This window comes from Aquila chrysaetos, chromosome 11, assembly GCF_900496995.4.
Source record: "Aquila chrysaetos chrysaetos chromosome 11, bAquChr1.4, whole genome shotgun sequence".
Lineage (NCBI taxonomy): Eukaryota > Metazoa > Chordata > Aves > Accipitriformes > Accipitridae > Aquila > Aquila chrysaetos.
In genome coordinates, this window is record NC_044014.1 from 20,325,631 (window position 1) to 20,341,477 (window position 15,847).

At 45.5% G+C, this 15,847-nt stretch overlaps 1 long non-coding RNA gene across 1 annotated transcript in view; it reads left to right on the forward strand.

Moving 5' to 3' along the window:
- Window positions 1–15,391, forward strand: part of LOC121233671 — a 79,383-nt gene extending 63,992 nt beyond the window's left edge. Inside the window, exon 3 of the long non-coding RNA XR_005933607.1 lies at window positions 14,922–15,391. This is a non-coding gene — a long non-coding RNA (uncharacterized LOC121233671). The remainder of the gene's footprint in view (window positions 1–14,921) is intronic.
- The last annotated feature ends 456 nt before the right edge of the window (window positions 15,392–15,847 follow it).

Below are 15,847 nucleotides of genomic sequence, written 5' to 3' on the forward strand. Positions count from 1 at the left end.
TTTTCCCCATGCTATTGAAAAGCCTTGAGCCAATTCCCATTTTCAGCACCTTGGGAGAAAAGATCCTTGCAGGTGATGAGTGATCTCTTCATTTACAGCAGTACAAAGTGAAAATCTTGTTTCAGGAGACTTTATGCTCCTTTTTGGAGGCAGGGGGACTGAAAGCCTGCTCGGGGATGGCAGCTCATGCCCCATGTGTCTGTGCGGAGGATCACTATAATGTTTCCAGGCCCTGTTGCTCTGTTTGTGCAAGGTAGGTCCAAACTGCTGACCTTAACCCCACTCAGTAAACCAGGGAAACCAAATCCATTTTTCTCCCTGGGTCCTCCCATAAGGATATGACACTCACAACAGGTCTTTTAGCATGGCAACTGCACCAAGCCCACTAGGAAGAATAAATTAATTCTTAAAAATAAACAACTGGCCATAAAAGAGTCCAGGAAAACCCTGGCCTCTGCTCTTCTGATAGCCTAGGGGTCTCTATGACAAATCACCCTTGCTACCTACCCCTGGTGAATATTCCCTGCTTGTCAGCCCAGCTAATTGTTTTGGAGTGGATGTAATACATCTCCTGCCAGGAGAGGTTTGTGAGGCACATGATGCTGTAAATGATCTTCTGTTTATCTAATCTCTTCTCTTGCTGCTATCATTACACATATATACAAACTCCCTTTATAGCTTCCCTCCAGCCACTGCTCTGGTTACAAGCTTAAACAATGCCTCGCTCATTGTAGAGCTACAGGCTTATTTAAGGAAATTAATGCAATAGCACTAGGCTGTTATTGTCTCCTAGCAGGTAAGGTGGTGTGCTGTCCATACTTGGCCTGCTTTCAATAGCAAGGTAATGATCTTTACAGAAATTTCTCTCCACTTGACAGCTGCTCAATTGGGACACAGGTCTGCTGTTCTTTGCTCATCTCACATATGCAGAGACAACACTAGTTTGATTCAACATGCGGAAATAAGCCATAAAAGCAGATCAACATACTCAAGTCAGAGTAGTATGTCACCCAGGAGCTGGATCCTGATTTCTGCTGATGAGGTGGCAATGCAGCTCACTAGAAGACACTCAGGCAAAGCTGAAGAAAGATGGGACGTGAACACACCATCCAGCACCCAATGCACATTACTAAAGCAAGTGCTTAAGCCACAAGACTGCAATAAAAGTGTGGCTTAGTGTGTAGGCAGTACAAGAGCTGACCTTTTCTCTGTGTTGCCAGAGAGAAGTGTGAGACCAGAGAAGGTTTTATGACAGCTAATAATCTCCCTATCACTTCTGCAGTGAGTAAGCGGGCAGGCGATTAAGTTTTAATTGAAAAATTGGAGGGAATGGAGGAAAAACCAGAAAAAATAAACACTCGAGTCAGCAAGTCACATTAGTGACAGCAGCTAATGTTTCTAACATGAGCTTTAAATCCTTAGCCTCCCTCCAAAGCAAACATATTATGCATTGTTCATAACGCTCTTAATTGGAAATATTTAGCCATCCAAATAGTAGAAGTATATTCATTTATTTGCTCAGAGCCTGGATCAATATTAATAAGTCATCTTAGGAGAGATGTATTTAGTTTTCGTTTTAAAGATCACCTGCACAAAGCAGTTTGAGTTTGTAAGCTGGGCATCTTGGTGTCCTGACACCAATCTCTGAAAATAAGAAGCTGGCTGAAGGCATTAAGGTTTGTGATGGTGGGGAAAATGGATCAGGACTTTCCTGGCTGAGAAAGCACTGCTCCAGCACAGAGGATCTGTCTGAAGCCACCTCAGACCTGATCTCAGGAGGGCTGGCACCTGCTGAAGTGACAGGATTTGCTCTCGCATGGTGACAAGCAGTGCAATGGTCTGCAGCCTCTGCTTCAGGCCACAGACTGCAGCTATGCACTCCTACCCCAGGCTGTGGCTGTGTCCTTTGCTTCTCCAGGCCCCTCACTGCACCTGCCCCATGTGTAACCCCAGGAGCAGTGCCCAGAGCTTCCTGGCTGCTAGGGGACTCTCTCGATGGCCTTGATCCACCACTTGGTTGAGTTTCCCATCTACTATATAGAGCTATTAACTGGGGAGAGATTGTGAAGAACATAATGATGTACAAGAGGGTAAAGTTCTCTTTAAAGCATTAAAGAATTGCTGGCACTGGTGACAATAAGAAATTACATTTTCTGGGTAAAAGGAAAATTATGCATGCAGGCATTCTAGTCCCTGGGAGGAGGGAGGCTAGTTAATGAGTTCATGTTGAAACACACTCGCTGCCAGTGAAGACACATTTGAAGAAAATCCAAACACAGTAACCAAGTGGCTCAAATTTTTTCTTTCTAGGAACCAGCCCAAATCCAGCTCATGCTGGAGATTGTTTGCCATCTGAGAGCAGCCTGTGTGAGATCCCAGCCCCTGTCCCACCACCAGGTGTTGGCGGCACAAACCACCCACCCATGGTCCCTGCACTCGCGGCTTCAGACCCCAGAGAGGAGTCCACTGTGGAGGGAGTTTGTTTCTCTGCATGGGTCATGTATGATGAGGGTGGTGGGTGCTGTGGCTAGGGGCTGCGAAGAGAAAATGCTGAGCTTGTCATAGGCTGTAACCTCCTGATACTCAAGGAGTTAACGTATTTTTCAGTGCTTCTATGTTGGGTGACTCTTACATTATGAAACTACCAAGGAATTTAACAGGAAAGCTGCTTTTGCATTGAAGTATACACAAGAAAACCTTGCCTTTTTAGCTTTGCACTACAAGTCAATTTTTTATTCCAAATGGTCTTTTTTCCGCTCATTCATTCAGGAAATATGGTGATTTTCCCCACCATCCTGGGGAAGGGAACAGGAAAAAATGGATATTTCTATGTTCATAAAGAATAGAAGATGACAAATGCAATTTCAAGCCGTTTCACCCTTTGCTGTGAATATTTTCACACTGTCCCTCTGGGCGCCCCAGATCTAGATGGGGTTTGCATACTGCTGTTGGGACTCCTTTTCCTGGGCAATACCATTATCCAGGGTTAGGAGATGTATTTGCCATCGCAGCAGTTGTAAAGAGGAAAGAGACCGTCCCGGGCAGAGACTGGCCTGTGATTCTCTGCTGATAAATAAACATTTCTGTTTCCCTTTTGCACTATGCAACTTGATGGTAAAGGTTTCAAAGAAAAGTTGAGCTGACATCAAAAAAAGACTCTCCAAGGCAAATAAAGAGAGATTTATTTTCTTATTCAGGTTTCTCAAAGGCTCCTTCTCTGTGCCCTTTCTATACACAATGGTTTTCACCATTCAGGAATGCTTTCATTTAATGTCTGAAACAGCTTTTTGTATCTGCTGGTATCTTTCTTTAACCGTAAAATAAACATTCTTTCCTTAACAGGTCTAAGGATGTGTGTTTGGGGGCAGCATGTAAATAATTGATCCAGAATATAATTTTTTTACTCATTGTACTATTAGACTTTGTTTTTCACTAGGCCACTCTCTATGTCCTGGTCTCCTCATAAAAGTTTGGTCAGAATAATGCTATAAAGATGTAATTTTCTGTTTAAGCCAAAGCAGTTACATCAACTCAGCTTTAGTGTTGACAATGTGACACCTTTTGTATTGGTACAACTTATCTTCCTTGCTGTGCAGGAACAGAAATGGCAGTATGTGTTCCCTTACACTGGTACCAGGACAGCTGCGGTGGACAGGGCTGTATTCTTGCAAGTCTGCTGGGATGGTTGTGGGGGCAGGTAAAGAAATCCTTATTACCAAGTGGGATCTGCTGAGGGATTATCGCACAGCTGCTTTACCAGATCCATGCTGCTCTTGGGAACGAGCTGCTGGGCAAGAAGGACTGCAGGGCAGATCTACTCTGATTGCAACTTTATGACCTTCTCTGTAGTCTATTTTTTCTGAGGAAAAGAACAAACATTTCCCAGCCCTCTGGCACAAGCAGCTGCCACTAGCATTATTGAACAAGGCAGAGCGTGCCTCATGGTGCTGCTGAATTTTTCAATTTTTTTTTTAAACTAGATAAATAAGATGTAGCTACAATGATGATGGGACTTCAGAGCATTAAGTTGCAGACAGTGGTAGGCAGGGATGCCTGTCTTCAAGATGAATTCCTGCACAGTGATAATGGGTTATCTGGATTTCCTGCATGGCTGTGTGAATCGGGGCCATCTGTCAGCAGCTTTCTGTGGTGACAGGCCAATGCCGAAAAGACAGATGGAGGGAATCTGAAGCGAGAGACCTTCCCAGCTGTAGGGGAGGTTGAGCTGGATAGATTTACAGTCTGCCTCATTCTCTTTAGGAGTGACGCTTTCCTGAAATTTTTTTTTTCTCTGTACATGTGATATTTTGGCATTAGGTTGTTCCCCAGGTACTGCATTAGCTGCTGGGAAAGAAAACTGCAGGGTCTCAGGTTAGGTAACCACTGTACGTCCTGGGCAGCTGTATCTCAAAACCTGCCTGAAGGTGGGAGGATGTTTTACCCCAGTCCTAACTTTCAAAGCCTGAGGAAAAGACAAATCAGGAAGAGGCAGAGGGAGCTCACCCATTATCTGTAACCAGACAGAGATTAAAGATATAGCTTAAAAGTAGCTGCCTTGTGCTCTGACAACAGCTTATCAAAATATTTACTATATCCCCCTTGACTTAATGTAGTTTTTGGTGTTTCTCTGTGCTACCCTATGTAACTAATTTATTGCAATTCAAGTATGCCATTGTTGGTTTTGAACTCAAACAAATTGTTCTAATGGTGATTTATGTTTAAGAAATAGGAGCTGCCTAGTACTGGTGAGCTATCCTACAACAACAAACCAGCCCAGGCAGTGCAGTCCTTATAATAATGCTGTTTTGTGGCAGTACAGATTAAATGTCCAGCCCTTTCTAAGATTTCTATGCTTTCTTTGTGGTACTGGAATTGCTGAAGATGAGGTGGTTTAAGGCTATAAGCAAGGCAGGGATGCTGGAGAAAAAGCAGTATCTTTCATTAGGCAAAAGCCTTCTCTAACTGAAGTCTTGTCTAGTTTTTCCATCTATGTCATTTAGTTTAATAAAAGACGCTGCCTCCCCTTCCAAACGTTTGTTGTGGACATTTTAAAACAGGGCTTACTTTTAAAGAAACTGAAAAATTAGAGAGGATGCAGTGAAAAGCCACACACACACGCTCCAAAAAATGATCAGAAACTTTGTGATTGCTTTGCAGTATGGGGATTGGAGAGCTCAGGCTACTTAGTGCATCAAAAAAAAAAAGAGGAGCCTTGCTCAGACTGGTAGGTGCCTTCATGGGAAGAACTTGCCCAGTCGTGAAAGGCTTTTTACTCTTGTGGAGTCATGGCAAGAACCACAGCTGGAGATTAAATTTTAATTAGAAATAATAGCATTATTTTTTTTTATGGTATGTTGCTTTCTATAACTTTTCTCTACATTCAACTTGCAGGCTCAATATGACAGTAACAAAGTGAAAATATAGCACCTGTACATCATGCTGACTGATCCTTTCCCCTCTTATAAAGAGTAACTCTACAAATGAGTTAAGAGTATGGGATTAGCTCCAAAGAGTCTGAAGTCCTGCAGTGTCTCTGAAGCCAAGGAGGACACAGAGATTCCCAACTCTGCATTTGCCATCCTCCTCCAGAGGTAATGAAATACCATACAGCCATGCACTTACTCTAAATAATGAATGACCTAAAAAACCAATTGGAGACCACTAAACACTGGAGGGATTTAATGGATAGCCTAGGATTTAAAAGACCTGCATCAAAAGATCAGCTCTGTCCAAAGGAGTTAGTAGCTCTTCCCGTCCCTCACGTTTATCTGTGAAGATAAATGCATTAAAGCTTGTGGGAAGGTCATGTGCTGCAAAGTGAAGGCCAGGTGCTCAAGAACTAATCAAAGGATGTGGACATACAATAAACAGGTGGTGGCTGATGGGACAGGCTTTTAAGACAATCCAAAGCTTTTCCCCTACAAAAAGCAGAGTGAACATTTGTCTTATTGACTGTTCAACAAACATTGTCCGAGTAGTTCTGGCACAGCCACCCAACATGCCTTTCTGCCCTGCCACCTGCTCCCACTTGCTGCTCAGTGCACTCGCTGCAGGTCTCCACACCAGCTTGGTAAGAGCATGGAAATCACGGTGAGAAACAGTGCGATACTGGCTGATAATGGAAGAGCATCAGTCCATAGCCTTGCACCCAGTTAGCAAAGCCCAATTTAAAACCAATTCAAAGTGAAGCAAGAATAAGAGCACTTGCAAGTTTTTCCTCTCTTCTCTTTGACTGCTCCCCTCTTGGTTTCCTTCATCCCCAATATTATTTTGCCTTGAAAACAAGCAAGGTCCTTCAGACCACACACATTAGGAGCCTTGTGGAGACAAAGCAGTTTGCCACCCACACGTGCTGAAGCAACCAAGTTGTACCAAAAGGTCAGTGGCCCACTTAGGGACCCCTTTCCTTCTGGCCATGAAGTTGGAAAGATGTTATTGCCTGACCGACTTGATTTGCTGAGGACCAGTAGTGCAATGGGTAACATGTCTGACTACAAAAAGAGTGTTGGCAGGTGTCCCTGCCCAGGTTAAACTTTTATCTGCCTTGGGGGTATGAGGTGAAGTTCCTGCCGCTTGAAGATTCCATCTGCGTGAGAGGGTGGGCGAGAGATCTCAGCCAGGGAAGGAGACTTTTGTAGACCTTGTTTTGTACCTTTGTAGAGGTCAGAAGCACGAAGCAGGAAAAGTGGGATAATTAACAGCAGTTGCTCTTGGTTCAGTTAGTAGCATACAGTCCCCAACCCCCAGAGCAGCTCGTGCTAGTGGCTGCAGCTCAGCCCGAGGCTTAGGTCTCCTGGACTGTTATTTCCAGCCTATTCAGAGAAGGTCTGGTCCACAGACTGCTGAAATCAGCAGGGGTCCCCACCTTACTCCGGTGAGCTGCAGATCAGGCTCATGCTCACAGGTGCTGCCTCTGGTGAGGCTCCAGCACGGTCACAGGGAGCTCAGAGAAAGGAGGGCTGATGAAACAAGCTACAAAAACTGGCTTCCCACTGGCCCTCTCCTGCTAGGCAGAGGCCCCTCTGCTGCTGGGCTTCTGTTACGGGGTGTCAGGTGCCTGCTAATTACAGCTAATGAGGAATTTAATTGCCCTTCAGCACATGGCTGGCTGTCCAGGCTGTTATGTGGTTGGGGGTGGGTGGTGTCTGCTTGCCCTGCTCTGGCCCACACACGTGGTGGGAAGGGGCAGGGGAAGGACCCCTGCCCTCAGCATGGGGGGCTCTGTGGGGAGGGGCTGTCCCAGCCCTGAGCACATGCGTATGCACGTGCCCTTCTGGTCTGCTTGCTTGCACCTGGAGGTCCTTGGATGTGGTAACCCTTCCTGCTGAGATCTGCCTCCTCTGCTCAACCCAAGGACTCTTGAAGGCTTCCTGGCAAGGTATATCCTTATGGAGGGGACTTTGGGTTTGTGCCGTGGCTGTTGTTGTGGGCTGTATGGGGATGGCAGAAAGCAGAATCCTGGTGCTCCTGAGTGGTGAGGGGTTGGTGAGCCCCTGCTGATGGGCTGGGTCCCCCTGCCTTGCCATGTGCCGGGTTTGCTTTGATCCAAATTGTCCTGCTTAGTCAGTGTGTTTGGGGGATGGAGCCAGGTGGGAAGAGGGTGTTTGTGGAGCATGCACATGAGGGCAGGCATTGGCTTGGACACACCATTTACAAGCACGCTGCCCCTTGCAATGTAGTAGCCATGTCCTAACCTCATCTCTGGTGTCGGCATCTCTCCCACCCCGACTCCCCAGCGCTATACTCTGCCCCATGTGCCTCCCCTAGTCTCTGTTACGTGGCACGTATAGACCCTCTCCTCTCACCTGTGCATCTGCCTGTAGGCTATGTATCTACCCTGAGAAAAATGGGTCCGTGCCTTATCTTATGTAAAAGATGGTGGCTATGTTCAGGTAAAACCAAGTAGGTAAGGAGATGTATAACCTATTGCATGTTTTAGAGAGTTGTGTTATACCCTAGAAGAAGCCTAGCTTCCCTCCTAACCATTTAGTGAGTTAAAATTACTGTATTCCAGTTTACCAGATCAGTCATCTTTATGAACAAAGGCAAAACCTCCCTTCAAAGAGCGTAAGTCCTGGACTAAAGTTGCCCTTAGACTATTTACATTCAGCACGTGGCTTCTTCTTTCCTGAAGGCAGCTGATGTGTAACCAGGATTTTATAAAAAAGACCATTACTGAACAGCTTAATGGGAGATAATGTATTTGTGTGTGTGTACTTGGTTGTGTGACTCCAGAATAGCTGTGCTGGCTGGAGAGCATGGCTGTGGGTTAGAGCTCAGTGTGATTTACCTTCAGCAAAACTGACTGGCTCCAGCAAAACGTCCTTGTCTGTCTGATTTCATATCAACTGAATGTGTTCTCAGAGGCTTGTTGAAAACTGATGAGGTTTGGATTTAGTTTGACAGGACACAGCCAAGAGCATTTTAGCATTTTTAGCAGTGTTTTTTTGACTGCTGAGAAGTTCTCTGAACCACTTGATCTGACTAGATGACTGAATTCTTTAAAAAAAAAAAAAAAAGGCAAGTAGGAAATGGGATCATTTCAACAGCTACCAGGTGGTGGGTTACAGGAGATCCAAATGCCCCTGTGTTACAGACTGATGTATGGCAGGCAGCTTGGCTAGTCCTGGGGGGAAAAGGCTACAGGCCAAATTATGATTCTGGTCATGCTTTTGCAAGACTAGAAGAAGCCTTTCAGCCTGGAGAAGTTTAGAGAAATGGCTGTGTTTTGAGCAAGTCAAATGCGCTCTTTCAAGAACCCTGTTTTGCAGGTAAAATATTGCAAATGCTAAGCTATAAAAGCCTGTACTGAATCTTTGCTTTCCTGTAGAAGGGCCTCATTCAGTCATGTTTTTAAGCTTCCTTTCAGTGGCTGGCAAGCCAGAACCGTGCTGGGGGGCTGTGCAATAGCCCTGTTGTAGTTCACTTCTGATCGGTGACATGGACTGACACTGTTGTGACACATGGGCACAGGGGGAGGCATAAGCTTTTATGTGCTCTGAATGCAAGGCTCTGGGACGAGTCTCAGCTGAGTGCACCTGCAAAATGCAGGGGCAGCTGAGCACCACAGCACAGAAAAGAAAGGGAAAATCTTCCCTGCTGCAGAGATACCCCTTGCTGGAGAGTGGGATTGGCTAGCCCTGTAGCCCAGTTGGAGTCAGATCACCTGCTTCAGTCCCCTGTGTTATTCCTCCCCCCGATAACTATTTGAACTCATTCTGCAGACTGGCCTTGGCCCCTTCCTGCTCTGGGATGGGTTCACTTCATTTTTAGCACTTCTATTTCTCCAGGTCACCTGTGGTTCCTGGCTTTGGTGTGTGCGCTTAGTGGAAGTAGCACTGGCAATGTACAGGGCAGTACAGGGCAGGAGTCCGCAAAGGCGAGTGTGTTTCTCTGCTCTCTGGAGGACCTACAACAAGTCCCAGAATTGTTTGGTGCCTCAAATTTCCCATTTGTGGGATAGAAATTGAGAAGGCAAGTGCATGTATGTTACAGGTCATGTAATACGCAGTTTCGTACCAAAGCTGTCCTGGATCACTTAAGGCTAACATGAACGTGCCTGCAGTTAGGGCACGCTTCCAAAATACCCCTTTCTCGGGTTCATCTCAGGATGAACTCAGCCCATGAAAGCTAAGGTAAAGTTTGACACTTGCATGTGGGTCAGCCTCTCTGAACAGACATCTGACAACACACTGCAAAATAAGGAGGGAAAAGCTAACCTGCTAAAGCAAGTTCGGACACTGCTGCCAAGGCAGACAGCAGGGATGGAGGGTACTCAATGTGTAGCAGAAAAGGTTGCACCCCAACATCTCTGAAGGCTTTTGGACCCTGAACTGCCCATGATTTCAGTGGGAGAGGTGTCCCAGCCTTATCTGGAAGTTGAGGAGGACTGTGGCCACTTCCTTCTCCCACAAGGAGTGTTTGAGCCTTAACTCTCTGTGTATCTATGGAAAACGAGAAAGCCTACAGCATCTCTCAGCATAACCGTCAGCACTGGCACTGACCCGTAGCAGCTCACCCATTGTGGTTTGTACGTAACAGCAAATTTTTTTTAATGGCTGCCACATCCCAGAGCACCTTCAGGTCTCATGCTCCTTGGCATGCCAGCCAGCTCTGAGCATCAGGGTGATGGTAACATGGACACATCTCTTGGAAATGCCTTGTGGCCACCCTGGCGCTCTGGCTGTGCTGGCTATTAAAGGAAGAACAAACAATTTAGCAAGATAAAGTCAAAATTCTGCAACAGGCAGAAACTTGACATATTATTTCCATGTCACCTAGGTGACAAGCAAACAGCTGTCTGTGGACATCTGATCTGAGAAGCATGGGCCTCCCTTTCTGTGTTGCCCTGGGGCTTTGTGCCCTGTCACTGATAATTATGTCATGTTACATGTAAATGTAGAAACTGACCCTGTGTAACACGGCATAAAGCAATGAGGGGAACATACTGGGACAACGGGGTGGATCCTAATCAAAAACATATGTAGAATATATTTGCTGTAGTCAAAACTGTCCTGTCTGGAGACATGCCTGTCAAAGGAGAAGGCAGCTCATTAAATGCTGAAGTATCCCTGGGTTGGTGGGTCCTGGAGCCTGAGAAATGCAGGACCTGAATTCCCCTGGTTTACGGCTGTGGGCATGGTCCAGAACAAAGAACTAGTACTGGAGTAGAGCTGCAGGGAGAGGCTGGCATTGGGAATTTGACACCAGGACAAATAATGACCCTTGCATGACTGCAAACTACTGTCAGTACTTGGGATCACGGCCATGGAAAGAACTTTTGTTCCTTTTTGCCAGCCAGAGTGGGGGGGAACTGTGAGACTAAAGCGATCCTGTTACTGCCGTCACCATGCTCATCGTGGACTTGCAGCACACCCTGGCTAAGATTTGAACATCTGTGTGTCTATCTTTTAGAAGACAGAGCTTTTAAAAGCAAGAGGAGGTGCTTATGGTCACAGGGATTCACACCAGCCATACTTTCCTTTTATTCAGGTGATATAGCCCCAGGCCACCCCTGGAGACCTATGAGCTGTTTGGGCACGTTTCTTCTGCCAAATGACTCCTCTGGCAAAGCAAGCTGTGGCTTCCTGACTCTCAAGTTCAGGGGATTTTCAGCCAACATCATTCCATTTAAGAAACAGTAATTAGCAGGGAAAACTTTACACTACTGTCCTGTGAAAAGGGAGTTTTCTCAGCTGTTTTCATTTCAGTGTAACATTTAGAATATGTAGTGTGAAGAGGGATTGCTACAGTGGAGCAGCCTTAAACTTCCCTATCCCAGCAGCCACCAGAGCACTCGCAGACAGAGCTGAGACCCAGCACTGCTTTAAGACAAGGACATTGTCTCAGCAGGGCAGATGGGTCTCTCCAGAAGTGCGCCAGTGCAGAGTGCAGATCCCCATGTTTTGGAAACTGCATAGCAAGCTTTGAGTTAAGATCCTAAAGGTGATTAGTTTCAACCTGGTGGTGTCTTTCTTCTTCAGGCCCCCCTGCCAGAAGCATGTGCTGTTCCTTGAGCTGCTTTAATGGCCAAAATGTTGATGCCATCTGCCACAAGTGGTCATTAGCTATGGGCTCAACTCTGCCCACAAACAGCTGTTTGGAAGTTTATTCTTCTGAGAGCTCAAGCTGCTCCAGTGCTACTCCTGGACTACATGCAATGTTCTTATAACTTAGCAAGCCCCAGAAAAATCAACCCATAGAAGCCAATGCTATTTTATCCATAAACTCACAACCCTTAGCTAAAGTGGCATCACTGCTTTAATTCACTATGCATAGTGATTTTTTTCATGTATTTAGAACTTCTGACATAAGCAGACCTCAGATGCAGGGGTGACAAATTTGGATTATTTATTACATGGGGAGAGGGAAGGCTTTGTTTTAGAAAATATTGCATCTAAAAACTTGCTGGGCTATAGAACTGTGAGTTGGGTTTTGGTTGTATTTTTAGTGTCTGCTTTCAGAGGTGATTTTTTTTTTTTTAAGTGTATCGCAGAACTATGAATATATATATAGTGTATATATTTTATTAATTTTAAATAGAATTCAGGGATTTAAGGTCTTCTCTTGAGCTAAAGAGTTGCACACATGTGAAGTGGAGTTGCTACTGAGTTGACCCACATGCTTGTAGAGGACTTCTGGCTGTGCGGGTAGCCCTGTAGGAGTGACTGCTCTTCAATGGAGGTATTTGACCTGCCAGCATATCAGATGTCTGCACAGCCTGGGCAATGTTCACCCTGATAAAGTATCTGGATGGAAAAACAGTTAATTTCCAGAAACCCCAGGTGCATGGTAGTCTTAATTGAAATGGGAAGTACTGTTTTCATGGAGCTTTAAAGATTTAAATAAGAGAATTATTTTATTTTAGAATTATTTAAAAATTAAACTCTTTATAAGGAAGGACACAGAAGCCACTGTGAATTGGTATCTGACTGTATTTATTTAGGAACAAAATCCTTTTCCTTGTCTCCAAAGTTTTTCCAATTTTCAATTGAAAGCACTTTGCAACCAGTCAGTTTTGGTTCTTTAGACCTGGAAGTCCTTTGCCACTCTTCAGAGCCATTGCTTTATGGTTGCTGTGGATTTTTAAACTCGTGGGACATTTATTCCCATTCTTAAGATTTTTATGCTCATGCATTTCCTTATGTCACTAATACAGAAGCAAGAACTATAAAACTGTTGTGGTTTAACCCCAGCTGGCAACTAAGCACCACACAGCCGCTTGCTCACTCCTGCCCAGTGGGATGGGGAGAGAATTGGAAGAGTAAAAGTGAGAGAACTTGCGGGCTGAGATAAAGACAGTTTAATAAGTAAAGCAGAAGCCATGCATGCAAGCAAAGCAAACCACCACTTCCCATGGGCAGGCAGGTGTTCAGCCATCTCCAGGAAAGCAGGGCTCCATCACGCGCAATGGCCACCTGGGAAGAGAAATGCCGTAACTCCGAATGTCCCCCGTTCCTCCTTCTTCCCCCCCAGCTTTACATACTGAGCATGATGTCATATGGTCTAGAATATCCCTCTGGTCAGTTGGGGTCAGCCATCCCACCTGTGTCCCCTCCCCACTTCTTGTGCACCCCCCCCCCCCCCCCCCCCCCGGCCTCCTCGCTGTAAGGTGGGGTGAGAAGCAGAAAAGGCCTTGACTCTGTAAGCACTGCTCAGCAGTAACAAAAACATCCCTGAATTTCCAACACTGTTGTCAGCACAAATCCAAGACATAGCCCCGTGCTAGCTACTATGAAGAAAATGAACTCTATCCCAGCCAAAACCAGTACATTCTGCACCCCTTTTTCCATACCATTTACATCATGCTCAGATCCCACACTATCCAAGATATCCTCATTAATCACCATCTCCCTTCCCATCCTTTGACATAATATGCATATATAATTCTCTTAGTCTATGGACCACCCTTGTAAAATCCAGAAATGTCCACAATGTCCATTGAGTTCATTTAGTCCATGACTTTGGGATCCATTTCTTAGGGTGGTCACTCAGGACAGGAGAGGTGGTGTGTTGTGTGGAGTTATTGGGCACCAAAGCCATAGTAGCTACTACGAAGAAAAGTAACGCTATCCCAGCCAAAACAAGCACAAAAAACATATGTTACTAATGTACTGCTCAATATTATGGAATTGGATAAGACTTTTTCAAATGACTGACGTTACATGTGTCTTTCAAGGATGTGAATTAACCGTATGTAAACCATATGTTTCATCTATTTCAAAGACTGTTAGGGAGTAAACATTGTAATGAAATTAGCTTACAATGGTTGTTCTGAAATGTAGATGCAAGTATTGATAACAATATTTCTCAAATGCTCCTTAGGTAGAACTGAGGGTAGCTCTCAATTTTATTTTTAGGTTATTACGTATGATTTTGCTATTTGAGTGGCATCATTAATACAGCGATTCATCCTTAGTTGTCTGTTTCCTCATTTTTAACGCTAGTAAAAAGAGCATTCTTAACTAATCTAACATTTTCTTATTTGCACGTGTTTGTATGGAGTGTCCTAGACCTTCCTGAAAGTCTCAGCTGAACGCAAAGCCATACTGTCTCGAGTATGGGACAATCAGGAGAGACTGATCTACAGGGGTTGGGCAGTGCAGCGTGGGACCTCCTGTTAGCTGTGGATGAGCCTGTGCTAGAAGTGTGCTGGTGTGTCCCTGTATCCCAGGTCGTTAGCTCTGCTGAGCATCAAGGTTCATTGGCTTCAGTGCAGCGCTGTGCTACCAGGCTTACCCTGCTCCCCGAAGTGCAGCTGGTTTCTCTGCCCAGGGCAGGCCTGTGGTCTGCGGGTACACCGGTGTCTGGAGTTAGCATGGTGATAGGTGATTATCTTGTGCATAGTCACAATCCCTGCCCTGATGTCTAAAGAGACGCAGTGAGTGGAAGCATTACTAATTCACCTCTTACAGATGTGAACCAATACAAAGAGGGGCTTCTTCAAGAGTAGAGCTGAGGACTGAGGTTGGTTGTTTTAATAGCTGCCTACTTGAAGCTCCAAACCAGTCTTTCTTGTATCAGGGTCTCCTGTCTCATACCCCCTTCCCTACTTGTGGCTGCGACACAGCGTTACCAGCCTGAACAGCCACGCGTCTTTCCTTCTTGTATTGGAGCGTGAGCACCTCCCTGATCCAGGACCTTGAGCTGAGTTACCAACCTCTGCAAGCCATTGCAAATGTGCCATAGGGTTTAGTTTGTGAGGCTGGACAGCATCCCTCGCTACCACTGTGCCACCCCATAAGCTGCCTGTTGTGGGTCCTATCTGCCAGATGGGAGGAAGCGCTTACACGCAGTAGTGTTGTGAAAGAAAGCAGATGGGTGTGTAAAGGGCGAGCGACAGTGGGAGCGTGGGTGTATTTACTCTTGCCCTTTGCCAGTAGCTCACTGTATTCACTTATCAAATATATGAATCCGATTAGGAGATGCTCACTGTGCACTGGAGGGTGGGAGGGGAGCGCTGCTCAGGAAGGCACCGGGAGAGCGAGCACGCTGCTGACCCAGAGGAGAAGCAGCAGGCAGCGGGTGATGCATCACAGGGCAGCCTCAGCAGAGTGTGAAGAGTGAAAGAAGTAATTGGACCTGCCCCCAGAGCGTCAGGGAAGAGAATAGACCACTCCAGTCTGAGAAAGGGTTGATTTTTTTTTTTTTTTTTTTTGGCAGTATCACTAACATGTGGAGGTCTCAGCATCCTCTCTTCCTTGTGAACCTTCCCAGAGTGTCACAAAATGGAGCAAAAGAATTGTACATGGAGCAATACCCTCCTCATCCAGTCACCTCCAGCTAAAAAACATCTTCTGTACCCTTTCTAACGTCTTTGCTGCCTCTCCTTTCCATGGCCTGTCTAATTACTAGTGGACCCTGGATCTGACCTTTATTCCTAGTCTTGCCAATGCTCTGATCCTTCTCATGGTCCTCACACTACTCCACTTGCCACTCTTTTCCCTCTCCCCATCATGTTTCCTTGCTATTCGTCCCTGTTTCTGCTGGCACACTGCTGAGCTTCCTACTGCCTGGTAGGCTTCTGACTTTGCAGTAATTCAGCCATTTCAGCTGCCTTGGACTCAAGTGTACGTTTTATTTGCATGCCAATAAGCTGATGAGATGAACTTATGTTAATGCAAAATGTAGAACCAGGAGCTTGTGGTGACACATGAGTTGGCATTAAACCCTAACGTGTGTAACACCTGTGGGTGTCAGCTGCAGAGCAGAAAAAGTGCTTTCTTCAATTCCAATTTTACCTAGAGAACTGCTCAAAGCAACCCACCTTTCAGTTTGCAACCCCCCATTTTTCACTTTTCAAACAAACTATATTTTTTGTCCTTCATGGAAAAAGAAATCTGTCAAA